This window comes from Rhineura floridana, chromosome 4 (genome assembly GCF_030035675.1).
Source record: "Rhineura floridana isolate rRhiFlo1 chromosome 4, rRhiFlo1.hap2, whole genome shotgun sequence".
Taxonomy (NCBI): domain Eukaryota; kingdom Metazoa; phylum Chordata; class Lepidosauria; order Squamata; family Rhineuridae; genus Rhineura; species Rhineura floridana.
The window spans coordinates 86167971-86179167 of record NC_084483.1 but is presented as its reverse complement, the minus strand read 5'-3'; positions in this window follow the sequence as shown (position 1 = coordinate 86179167).

The window sequence follows — 11197 nt, the reverse complement described above, 5'->3', positions numbered from 1 at the left end:
GTGTGTGTGTGTGTGTGTGTGTGTGTGTGTGTGTGTGTGTGTGTGTGTGTGTGTGTGTGTGTGTGTGTGTGTGTGTGTGTGTGTGTGTGTGTGTGTGTGTGTGTGTGTGTGTGTGTGTGTGTGTGTGTGTGTGTGTGTGTGTGTGTGTGTGTGTGTGTGTGTGTGTGTGTGTGTGTGTGTGTGTGTGCGTGTGTGTGTGCGCGTGCGCGCGTGCGCATATGGAGTGTTTCCAACCTCCCTGTGAGGTAGGGTTGGAAACCAAGGCAGCTCACAAGAAATAAAGCCATTTAAAATCCAATAACCATAAAAACAAGTATAAACAGTTGCAAAACAGCGTAAAGTGGCATGATTCGGAATTTTGGGTTGTGTGAATGAAGTTGCTTATCACTTGAGGCTGCATTTCTGTCCCTGTTTGAGTAAGCCCCACTGAATACACTGGGACTTGCTTCTGAATTAAATAAACCTAGGATTGCACTATAAATATCTTTACAGTTTGTGTAAATAATAAATATATTTGATAGTCATGCTTATATAAATATTTCTTCATTTATTATATTTTTGGTTTTTGGTTAGGAATCCTGACTGGTTGTGAGATGCTTAGTTTTCTGCCTTACTCATGGGAATCTTGTTGTGGTTGGTATGGTGTTGCATTTAGGAAATCATGGTACGAAATGGCCTGAATCAGTATAAGACAGATTCCTTGGTTCCTAAAAGTAGGAAGAGACTCAAGGGCCACAGTGACTCCAACATTTATTTATGTATTTATATTTACAACATTTATATACCGCTTTATTGTAAAAAACCTCAAAGCAGTTTACAGAAACAATTAAAACAATAAAATTATTGGTAAAAGCATTAAGGACAGATACTTAAAAACATTCAAAATAATAAAACCAACAATGAGTTAAAAACAGATTTAAAAACACAATAGCTTCCACATGCCTGGAGAGGCTTGCCTCAAGAAAACTGATTTTAGCAGGTGCTGAAAAGAGGCGTCTGCCTAATGTCAATAGGCAAGGAGTTCCAAAGCGTAGGTGCTGCCACTTTACAGGACTGATTTCTTACAAGAGCAGAACAAGTACTATGTGGCACCCATAACATGGAAAGCACAGCTTGAACTTGGCCTGGTAGCAAATCAGCAACCAATGCAAATTTCAGAGCAGAGGTATTATGTGCTGATAGGATCTCACTCATGTCAGCAATTGTGCTGCAGTATTCTGCATTAACTGCAGTCCCCAGGTCAGGTTGTGCTGCATGGGGATTTCTGTGACCTTGGCTGACTGGCTGCTAGGATTTTTTTAGTTTGGGTTTTTGGTTATGAATCCTGACTGGTTGTGGGATGCTGAGTTTTCTGCCTTACTCATAGGAATCTTGTTGTGGTTGGTATGGTATTACATTTAGGAAAGTGTTACTGCCTTTTGTGTGTGTTTTTTCCTATTTGCATTTCACTTATCTTTAACCTCACTCCGTTACAGCCATAGAAGCAACAGCAGCATATGCAAGGTAATTAACTCCCATTAGTGATAAGAGCAAGAATTTATAATTATTATTTTAATTAAAACAAGAGGCTTATGAGTACTTTGAAGAGGACCAGATATTTATTTTCTTTCTGAGCCCAGGACTGGGTCTTTCATGATGCCCGGGGGGGGGGGGAGGGAGCAAGAGAGTTGTCGATAAGACAGACATCCTGTCATTGGTAATCTAATTAGCAAGGTATGTGTGGGGTTGTTGCATACTTCCAGGGCCAGTTTCATTTTGAGTATGGAGGTGGAAACTGTGTAGATGTGGTTGATCAAAAGGAGAAGACATTTTGAGTTAAGCAAAGCTCTGCTTTTATAAAACCTAAGAAACATACAGATACTTTGAATGTCTGAGTGCCTGCACCAGTGGAATATTGGAGGAACTTGTAAAACTTGCTGCAACAGTATTTAGAACTGAGCATGTGGTGTGAAAGACTCCTTTTTCTAACATTTTGGCTTCTTGTTTTTCTCCACCCACCACATCTCTGAAATATATTGTATATGTAATGGTTAACCATAACTACAAAATGTAAATAAGTTTATTTCGGTCAATGACCAGCAAAGGTTAACCATACTGCTGCCCTGGCTTACTTTATGTTTGTTGCTATTTTGTGTTTTTATTATGTTTTTATATTGATTGTGTATTTTAATTGTTTTTATTATATTTGTAAGCTGTGCTGAGCTCTGTTTTTAACAAACAGAAGGGCAGGATATAAATCCTCAATCAATAAATATTCCATAGTGTTAGAAACTAGAGTCTAGGCATTTAAGGCTGAAAATGTTGCTTTTTTAAAAAAGATTTCTCACATCTTTCCCCAGTTTTTGGTGGTAATTCCTAGGCACAAAAACAAAACAACTGGACAATCCAAATATTAATATGCAAACAATTTGCATAATATGCAAATAATATGCAAATAATATGCATAATGTGCCAATTAGCCTGCCCAGATTTGTGGAACTGGAATATGGCAACCCTACACTTGGCTGACTTTCTCTTCTGCTAAAGATACAGGATTAGTCTCAGGCCATGAACCTGGCAACCCTAGTCTACATAGATCTACACAGCTCTATAGATCTACACCACACAGGTAGCACATTTTACTACAGAAATGTTGATGCACTTCAGGATATTTTGAACTGTGATCGGGAAGCTTTAGTTAGATAGCATGGGCAAATGGGGCCTAAGGCTGAACATCACCAAAAATGCATCACCTTTCATCTTACCATGCAGACATCCTAGGAATGATATTTACACTTCAGTGGAAACAGACTAAAATACAAACCTTGTGTTGTTTGCCTCATAATGGGGACATTTTCATTAAACAAGTTGCTGGAACTAACTCTAGAAACAATGTGCTCAGCAAACCCAGCATTATTGTCCTCGTGCTGCTCAACAGCTGAGTACAACATCCCTTTATGGTCCCCACAAAGACAGGCCCACTGAACTGCTAACTACATCAAGAAGGGTGTCCATGACAACAACCCATTCTGCAGATATGGTATAGCACAGGCCAGAGTTCACATCATAAAGCAGTGCACTGTAATTAAATTGGACTGTGGACAAAAAACATTGGAAAACTGCAAGCAAGTTTCAAACTGTTACAATTCTACAATTCTGAACTGAGCTCAGAGCTTTTCTTTGCCACAGATTTTGAAGTTACCTTTTACCTCTGGGAACAGCAGCGAGTGCCAGTCTTAATAAATCATTAGTGTGTACTTATGTTCCCGGAAAACATCCTACAATAGAACAGAGTGGATGCCTTTTGCTTTGCTGTCAGGATCTACATGATTGCAGTTGTTGGAGCTGAGATGGAATGCACTCCTGGTCAGATTTATTAGTAATCCTGCTTTCTCGCCCACCTCGACTCCTTTCTCCAAGCTCAGTAGTAGTGAGTGAGTTTGACTCACTTGCGGCTGAATCATCTCCTCTGCAACTACTTGCTCTGTAGTAGCCACTTTAGAAAGTATGGCAATTCTTTTCTGGTGCTGGTCTCTCCCTGTGATGATATTGCAAGGGCAATGTGGGTTAATTAGAGTGGGGATGAGGATAGCGTGTGAACAATCCTGCTTTGAGGTGGATAGGTGAGGCTTTAAAACAATTTTTTATTAATTTTTAAATGGGTACAAAACAGCCATTAAAACAACCACCAGAATACAAAGCGAACTTGAGAACGTAAGCATTTCCCTTTGGTGTCCAGATCTGTTCCCATCTGACCCCTGACCATGCAAAGAAGATATAAGACTCAGTAAATAGATGGGCCACAATTTTATTTGTTTACATGCCTGATCAGAAACATTTTTAATTTAAAATCATCCTGTTCCAACAGTGCAGGTATATTTGTTACCAAGATGCTTCTGCTCACCTTGTACAGGTGATCCCAGACCAGCTTCAAGCATCAGATCAGTAACACAAACAAAGGCTTTTTGGTCACTGGCCCTACACATCATTAAGATGTGCCAAGGAGGCCCTGTCAACAACATAAGTCCCTGAGCCAGTTTGCGTTAGGGCCAAATAGGACATCAGGGAGGCCCAAGAAGGACTTCCTACCCCAGGTCCTCTTGAGCTGCTAAGCTGTGCAAAGATGGTTTGAGAAAGCCACCCTCCCCCACTCAGATAACTTGGGATGCTCACCATGGTCTCCTTTGTTTCACTCCTTCCACCACCACCCCACATATTTCAGCCTACAGCTGGTGTGAACAAAGTGCTATTGAGACACCTGACAGAGGAGGGGGCTGAGGCAACTGGTAACATGACTGGTGAAGCCCCCTCCCTCCAATTTACTTCAGGACAGAAAAAAGCAAGTACAATGCAATGTATTGTTAGCTTGGAATTCTCTGTAGTGATGGCTTTAAAAAGGGTCTAGATGAATGCACAGATATTGTTAACAATAGCTATCCCTTACTTCTGGCAGAGTCTTAGAATATTTTTGTAGGTCAGTTAGCCACTGATCTACAAAACAGGAGTAATACTTCTGCAAGAGAAAGCTTGAGCTAGGCAAACGTGGGATGTACACATCCAAGATGAAGCATGAATATTAGTGTTGTACAACAATGGTGGAGACCCAGGGGCCCTCCAGTATGGCCAATGGTCAGGCAGGCATGATGGGAGTTGTAGTCCAGTAACACTCGGAGGGCCACAGGCTTCCCTGCCCAGCTGTAGAATATCTAGCTACTGTACATTATTTATTAATCCAGTCACACGGAGAAGTCTCTAGGCAATTTTCAACCACATTTTAAAACATTGTTAAAAACATTAACAATGCAAAATTGTTAAAAACATTATGGAGGCAGCAAAGTAAAACAATTTAAATTTGTGTGACATAGAAGGGCTAAGGTGAGAGTAATGTTCAAATGAATAGCTGGCACACTCATTAATTTGACATTCTGGCTATACACTTGCTAATTTAATTTGATTGGGCACCTAAATGAAAAATAATTAGGTTTGGCAGTGTCAAAAAAGTTATCATATGGTGCTTAATAGGATGATCTTATAAATTTATGGATGTGACATTATCATAGCTGGGGCAAAAGGGTGTTCCAAGACAAGGGTGGGTAACCTGTATTCCTCCAGACGCTGTTAGAGTCCAGTGCCCATCAATGCCAACCAGCATAGCAAATGATCAGGGATGATGGCAGCTGTAGTCTAATAATACTTGGAGAGACACAGGTTACTCACCCCTGCTTGAAGAAGTCAAGATATAGGAAAAACAGGCACAGTGGGTCAGCAGGACAATTAGAGCATGCAAATCTCCATCCTAAAAGCACACAATGAAAAATGCTATGATTCACATCCGCATTTGCTATATATTTACAGACGATCCATTATTATTATTTTAGGTGCACAACTAAGATTTTTAAGCGTACACCAAGAATGTAGTGTGTGAATGAGGAGAAAAATCCAATAATTGCCTGCAACTTCCTGCCGTGACGAACTTTAGTTGGCTGCCATGTCGTGTGTGGAATGACTGAGAATCAATTCATTCTAGATCAGCCTTTCCCAGCCTTGTGCTGTCTAGATTTTTTGGACTACAGCTCACATTAGCTTTGACCATTGTCCATGCCTGTTGGAGCTGATGGGAGCTGAAGTCAAAAACATCTGGAGGACACCATAATAAGAGTCCTGCTGGATCAGGCCAAAGGCCCATCTAGTTCAGCATCTAGACTACATTCACACCAAACATTTATTCTACCATTATTCTACTTTAAACAGTCATGGCTTCCCCCAAGGAATGTAAAGTGGGGGAAGTGTAGTTTGTGAAGGGTGCTGGAGTTGTTAGGAGACCACTATTTCCCACATAGGGCTACACTTTTCAGAGTTCTCTGGGAAGAGGGACTGACTGTTAAACCACTCAGTGAATTGTTACTCTATGAGAGGAACAGGTGTCTCCTAACCACTCTCAGCACCCTTCACAAACTACACTTCCCAGGATTCTTTGAGGGAAGCCATGAATGTTTAAAGTGGAAAAATAGTGGAATAAATAAATGGCACGAATGTGGCCTTATTCTCACACTGCAGTTGACAACATCCTTCTGAATCTAGCAAGGTTCAAATGTGGCCAGTCAATCAAATGCCTATGGGAAGCCCAAAAGAAGGGTGTGTCGCAAAGTAGGCTGGCAGGGGGCCTTTAGGACCATTCAGATGTCTTGGGATATGTCATGTGCTGGCCAGCTGGCCCATGCACACCCCCATACCCCTTATCCTCATCCTCCATGTTCACCTGACCCGCCAGGGATTGTTGATCAGGGAGGTGCCCTGTGACCATCATGCTTCAAAGCTCAGCAGTTGCATGTAGCGGCCCTCACACTTAATTTGGAGCCTTCCGGATGGGGGGTGAGGGTGTTTGGGGGCCAGGTCAGACTTCCAGGCAGACCAGGGGTACAAGAGTCAGTCCACATTATTTTACCCTCCCCCTGGACTGGACACTTCCCCATGACGGCGTCATAGTGTTTTTGGCCTGAAGCTACAGGCCTGGTTGCCTGATATTCAGGGGGTGGGATCTTCCCTTATAAAGTTTCAGTCTAGTGTCACAGTGCCTGGGAGCAGACCCATGGGGGTTTGAGGGACATGCTCCTCCGGAATGGGGGTTGCCTACCTGGGACGGTCTATTTGGTTTTGGCATATGCAGGTGCACGCTGTCAGGAGATGGAAGTAGGGGGCGCATGGAATACATTCACTCTGGGGGCGAGTCTGAAGGTCCGCGACACAACTGTTCACGATTGTTTCTGTTTTGGCAGGTTGCTGGATGGGGATGGAGCAGACGCGCAGCCTACTCTGCAGCCATAGCATGATCTCATAGGCTGGCCGCAAACGCACATTGGTTCACAGCTGAGCCTCTGATGGTGGGCCACAGTTTGGTGGCTGGGTCGACAGAGTATGCACTGGAATGGTCTCCTACCCATGTTGTTCCAGCAGGGTTCAGGGCGGAAGGTTCTGCAGGTGGTGGTCATTCCCCTGGGTGGGAATTACCTTGGTTACTGAAGGGCAAGACATATGAGGACATGCAGTTGAGGCCACAATAGCCTCTGTTCATCTGCTGTGGTCAGACACGAAGGGCAAGGCCCTCAGTGGCAGGCATGTGAGGACATGCAGTTGAGGCCTCGGTAGCCTTGGGTCGTCTGCTGTGGTCAGACATGGAGGGCAAGGCCCTCAGTGGCAGGCATGTGAGGACATGCAGTTGAGGCCTCGGTAGCCTTGGGTCGTCTGCTGTGGTCAGACATGGAGGGCAAGGCCCTCAGTAGCAGGCATGCGTGGACATGCAGTTCGTGGGGCAACGATGGCATCTTCCTGATGGACCTGCAGAGGGGTCTGCACGATATTCTTATCGGGTGTGGGGTAAAGGGAGACTAAGCAGAGGCTTGTCCCCCTTTTGTGGCAAAGAAGTGCGGGAAAAGGTTTAAAGGGAAAGGGCAGCTAGGTGACACCTTTAGGCACCTTTGGGGGCGATTGGTGGTCCGGGGGCCTGCAGCTCAGGGCTATACGGCCCGGGGGGCAGAACCCGGGCCGCCTTTGGGGCCAACGTGCCTCATCCGCTCGGAGTTTCATGGCTCCGGGGGGCGGTGATGCGGGTTGGACCCCCTACACATCTTCAGGGTGTGGCCTGAGCTGGGATCTGGCACAGGGCAGCCCCGGGCTCAGACAAGGTTTAGTCGCCCTATGGCTGCAAGCAGGCTTTGCCTGGATCATCAGAATGCTCCCGCACTTGATTTCCCCTCTGCAGGTTCATTATTCTAATTGATTCCGTTTTAATAAAGTGGCCCATGATTTAACCCAATGAATGGTGTTTGTGTTTTATTTCGGCAATAGGCCGCAATAGCTCTCTCCCCACTTGTGATTCCCAGCAACTAATATGGAGGCATATTGGCTCCAGAAGTGGAGAGAGAACATAATCATGGCTAGTAGTCATTAACAGATTTATCCTCCATCAATTTGTTTAATCCTCTTGTAAAACCATCCAAGTTGGGGGTAATCGCTACATCTGTCTGAAGCGAATTCCATAGTTTAACTATGCACTGTGTGAAGTACTTTCTTTTGTATATCCTGAATCTCCCAACATTCAGCTTCATTGGATGACCCCAGGTTCTAATATTATGAATATTCTAATATTAGAGCCATACAACAATGGAATCAATTACCCAGAGAGGTAGTGGGCTCTCCAACACTGGAGGCATTCAAGAGGCAGCTGGACAGCCATCTGTCGGGAATGCTTTGATTTTGATTCCTGCATTGAGCAGGGAGTTGGACTTGATGGCCTTATAGGCCCCTTTCAACTCTGCGATTCTATGATTCTATGATTCTGCGAAAGAGGGAGAAAAACATCTCTCTCTCTGCTTTCTCTACACCATGCATAATCTTATACACATCTATTATATCCCCACTTACTGACCTTTCCTCTAAAATAAAAAGCTCCAAATATTGCAACCTTTCCTCTTAGGGGCATAGCTTCAGCACCTTGATCATTTTAGTTATCCTTTGCTGAATCTTTTCCATCTGTACAATATCCTTTTTGAATTGAGGTGACCAGAATGGCACATAGTATTCCAGTTTTATTTCAATCCCTTTCCTAATGATCTGTAATAGTTGCAGTACACTGGGCTGACATTTTCACTGAGCTACTCACTATGACTCCAAGGTCTCATTCCTGGTCGCTCACTGCCAGTTCATATCGTGTTAGCATATATGTGAAATTCACAATGTGCATCAGTTTACATTTGCTTACATTGAATCACATTTGCCCTTGTAGTGCCCATGTCCATTTACTCAGTTTGGAGAGATCCTACTGGAGCTCTTCACAATCTCTTTTTGTTTAACCACCCTGAACAATTTGATCAGCAACCTTGGCTTCCTCATTGCTCACCCCTAATTCTAGCACATTTGTCAACAATTTAAAAAGTACTGATCCCAGTACTGATCCTTGGGAGACTCCACTTTCTACACCCTTCCATTGGAAGAACTGGTCCTACTCTTTGCTTCCTGTTCCTTAACCTTACTGATCTATAAGAGGACCTCTCTTCTAAAGTTCCTCAGGAGGCTTTGATGGGGTAACTAATCAAAAGCTTTTTGAAAGTCTAAGTAGGCAATGTCAACTGGATCACCTTTATCTATATGTTTGGCCACACTCTCAAAGAACTCTAAAAGGTGAGACTTGACTTACCTTGCAGAAGCCATGCTGGTTCTTCTTTAGCAAGAACTTTCTACATGCTTGGTAATTCTTTTTCATTATTATTATGGTTGTTGCAATTTATTTACCAGACTTATTAGGTGCTTGTTACACAGAGGTCTCCAAGTGATTTACAGCATACTTAAAAACATAAGCATAAATAAAAATATAATATTGACACATTCATACAGAAACACATGCAATTCATTAACAATATACAAAACAATGTTTCTAACTTTGCTAATTTAATAGTAAAATGGATAGGTATATCTTTGTGAGTATCATGGATCAATATGACTGGTAGAAGTACCTGCAATCAATAAAAAAAGAAATAGAAATAACTGTCCTGCACATTGCATTTTTGTGTGTTTATAGTTTATACAAATAGCAATACGGAGGTGAACAATATATGGTTCACATCAAGCATGGCACTGAGTTCAGGCATCTGCCCTACATCTTCTGCTCTGAAGACAGATGCAAATTATTCTTTTAGCTTCTTTGAAATCTCCTTTTCCTCCTTTCCTTTAGCACACCTTTGACACTCTTGTCATCCAAAGGTCCAACCACTTCCCTAGCTGGCCAGCTGCTAATACTGTATTTACAATTTTTTTGTTATTGATCTATACATTTTCAGCAATGTGCTCCTCAAATTCTTTTTTTGAACCCCTACCATCAGTTTGTATTGCTTTTGTCAACTTTTGTGTTCTTTTTTGTTCTCCTCATTTGGAAGGCTGCTCTAGAAAATGTGCATTCAGATCATCAGGTAATCTGTTTTGTTTTTGTCTCTATTTTGAAGACTTTGGACACAGTTGAATGGAAACTGAAGGAGAAAGATATTATGGACTAGACCCAATATAAGCTTGTGCATGCATGGAATGGTGGCGCCAGGTGGTGGCACCAGGTTTCCCATTCTATAAAAGGCTCTCCTTCCTTGTGGCATGTCACTCCAGAGATCTCGTGACAGTCCACATGTATGGAGGGCCATTTGGATACCCTCCATAAGCATGAAACATGCCTATGTATCACCCTGAGCACATTGAAACGAGCATTCTGAGTTCAATTACTCTAGCAGTGCCTTTGAATTTGCAAGCTATGCCAACTTACAATACTTATTCTCTGATTTCCAAAGGGTTATAGGGCACAATGATTTCAACAGTGAACACACAGTGGCTCAGGACAAGTACAGTACTGTGAGGACCTTTAAAATCATCATTATAGATTGAGTCACTGGTGGAAGCTTCAGGGAAATATGTCGATTTGTGGCTAAGCCATCAGCCTCAAAGTAAAAAACTCCCAGGGAGTGCAATGCATAAAGAAATGACTAATATATAACTCTTTCCACAGTATATTGCCAAGTTACAGAGACCAGAGCAAATGTGTTTTATTAAATATTATTGTTATTATTATTGCATGGTTATAGCCAGGAGAGCAAGCAAACAGTGATTTTTTCATTTGATCTCTACTGATTTGATGATTCCTGAAAAAGGGACTTCCATGGTCTGGTTAATCTTTGACCTGCTTGGCCAGGGTTGGCTCAATAATATAGAAGCCCAAGAGATTGCTGGGAGGCCCAGCATCAGTTTGGTCAGGCAAATGCCAGGATACCCTGAAGCTGATGCCATCATCATTTTTCCTTTTTGGGGGATCAGTCCTCAGCCATCACATTTTTGCTACCTCAGAATGCCTCTGGGCCCTAATAGAGTGTATGTGTATGGGACAGCCCAGAAGTATTCCAGGGTAAGGTAGACAGGGCTGCTTCATTCTGTGCTTCTCTCCTCAGAGCCAGGCTGAGCAGCACTGACACCCAGCTCTGCCACTGCCCACTACCTCCTGGCCTCATAAGCTTTCCTGAGCATGGTTGTACTCAGAAGCATTGGGTGAAGCAGTCAAAGCCACTTCTGCCATCTTCATTTTCTGGATAGGTGGGTGGACCAAGGTGGTTCTGGGGACCCCCGAGAGAGTGCTGTCTCCAAGCTGCACTGCTGGTACACTAAATTTAAGGGCTGCTGTGAGCAGGAT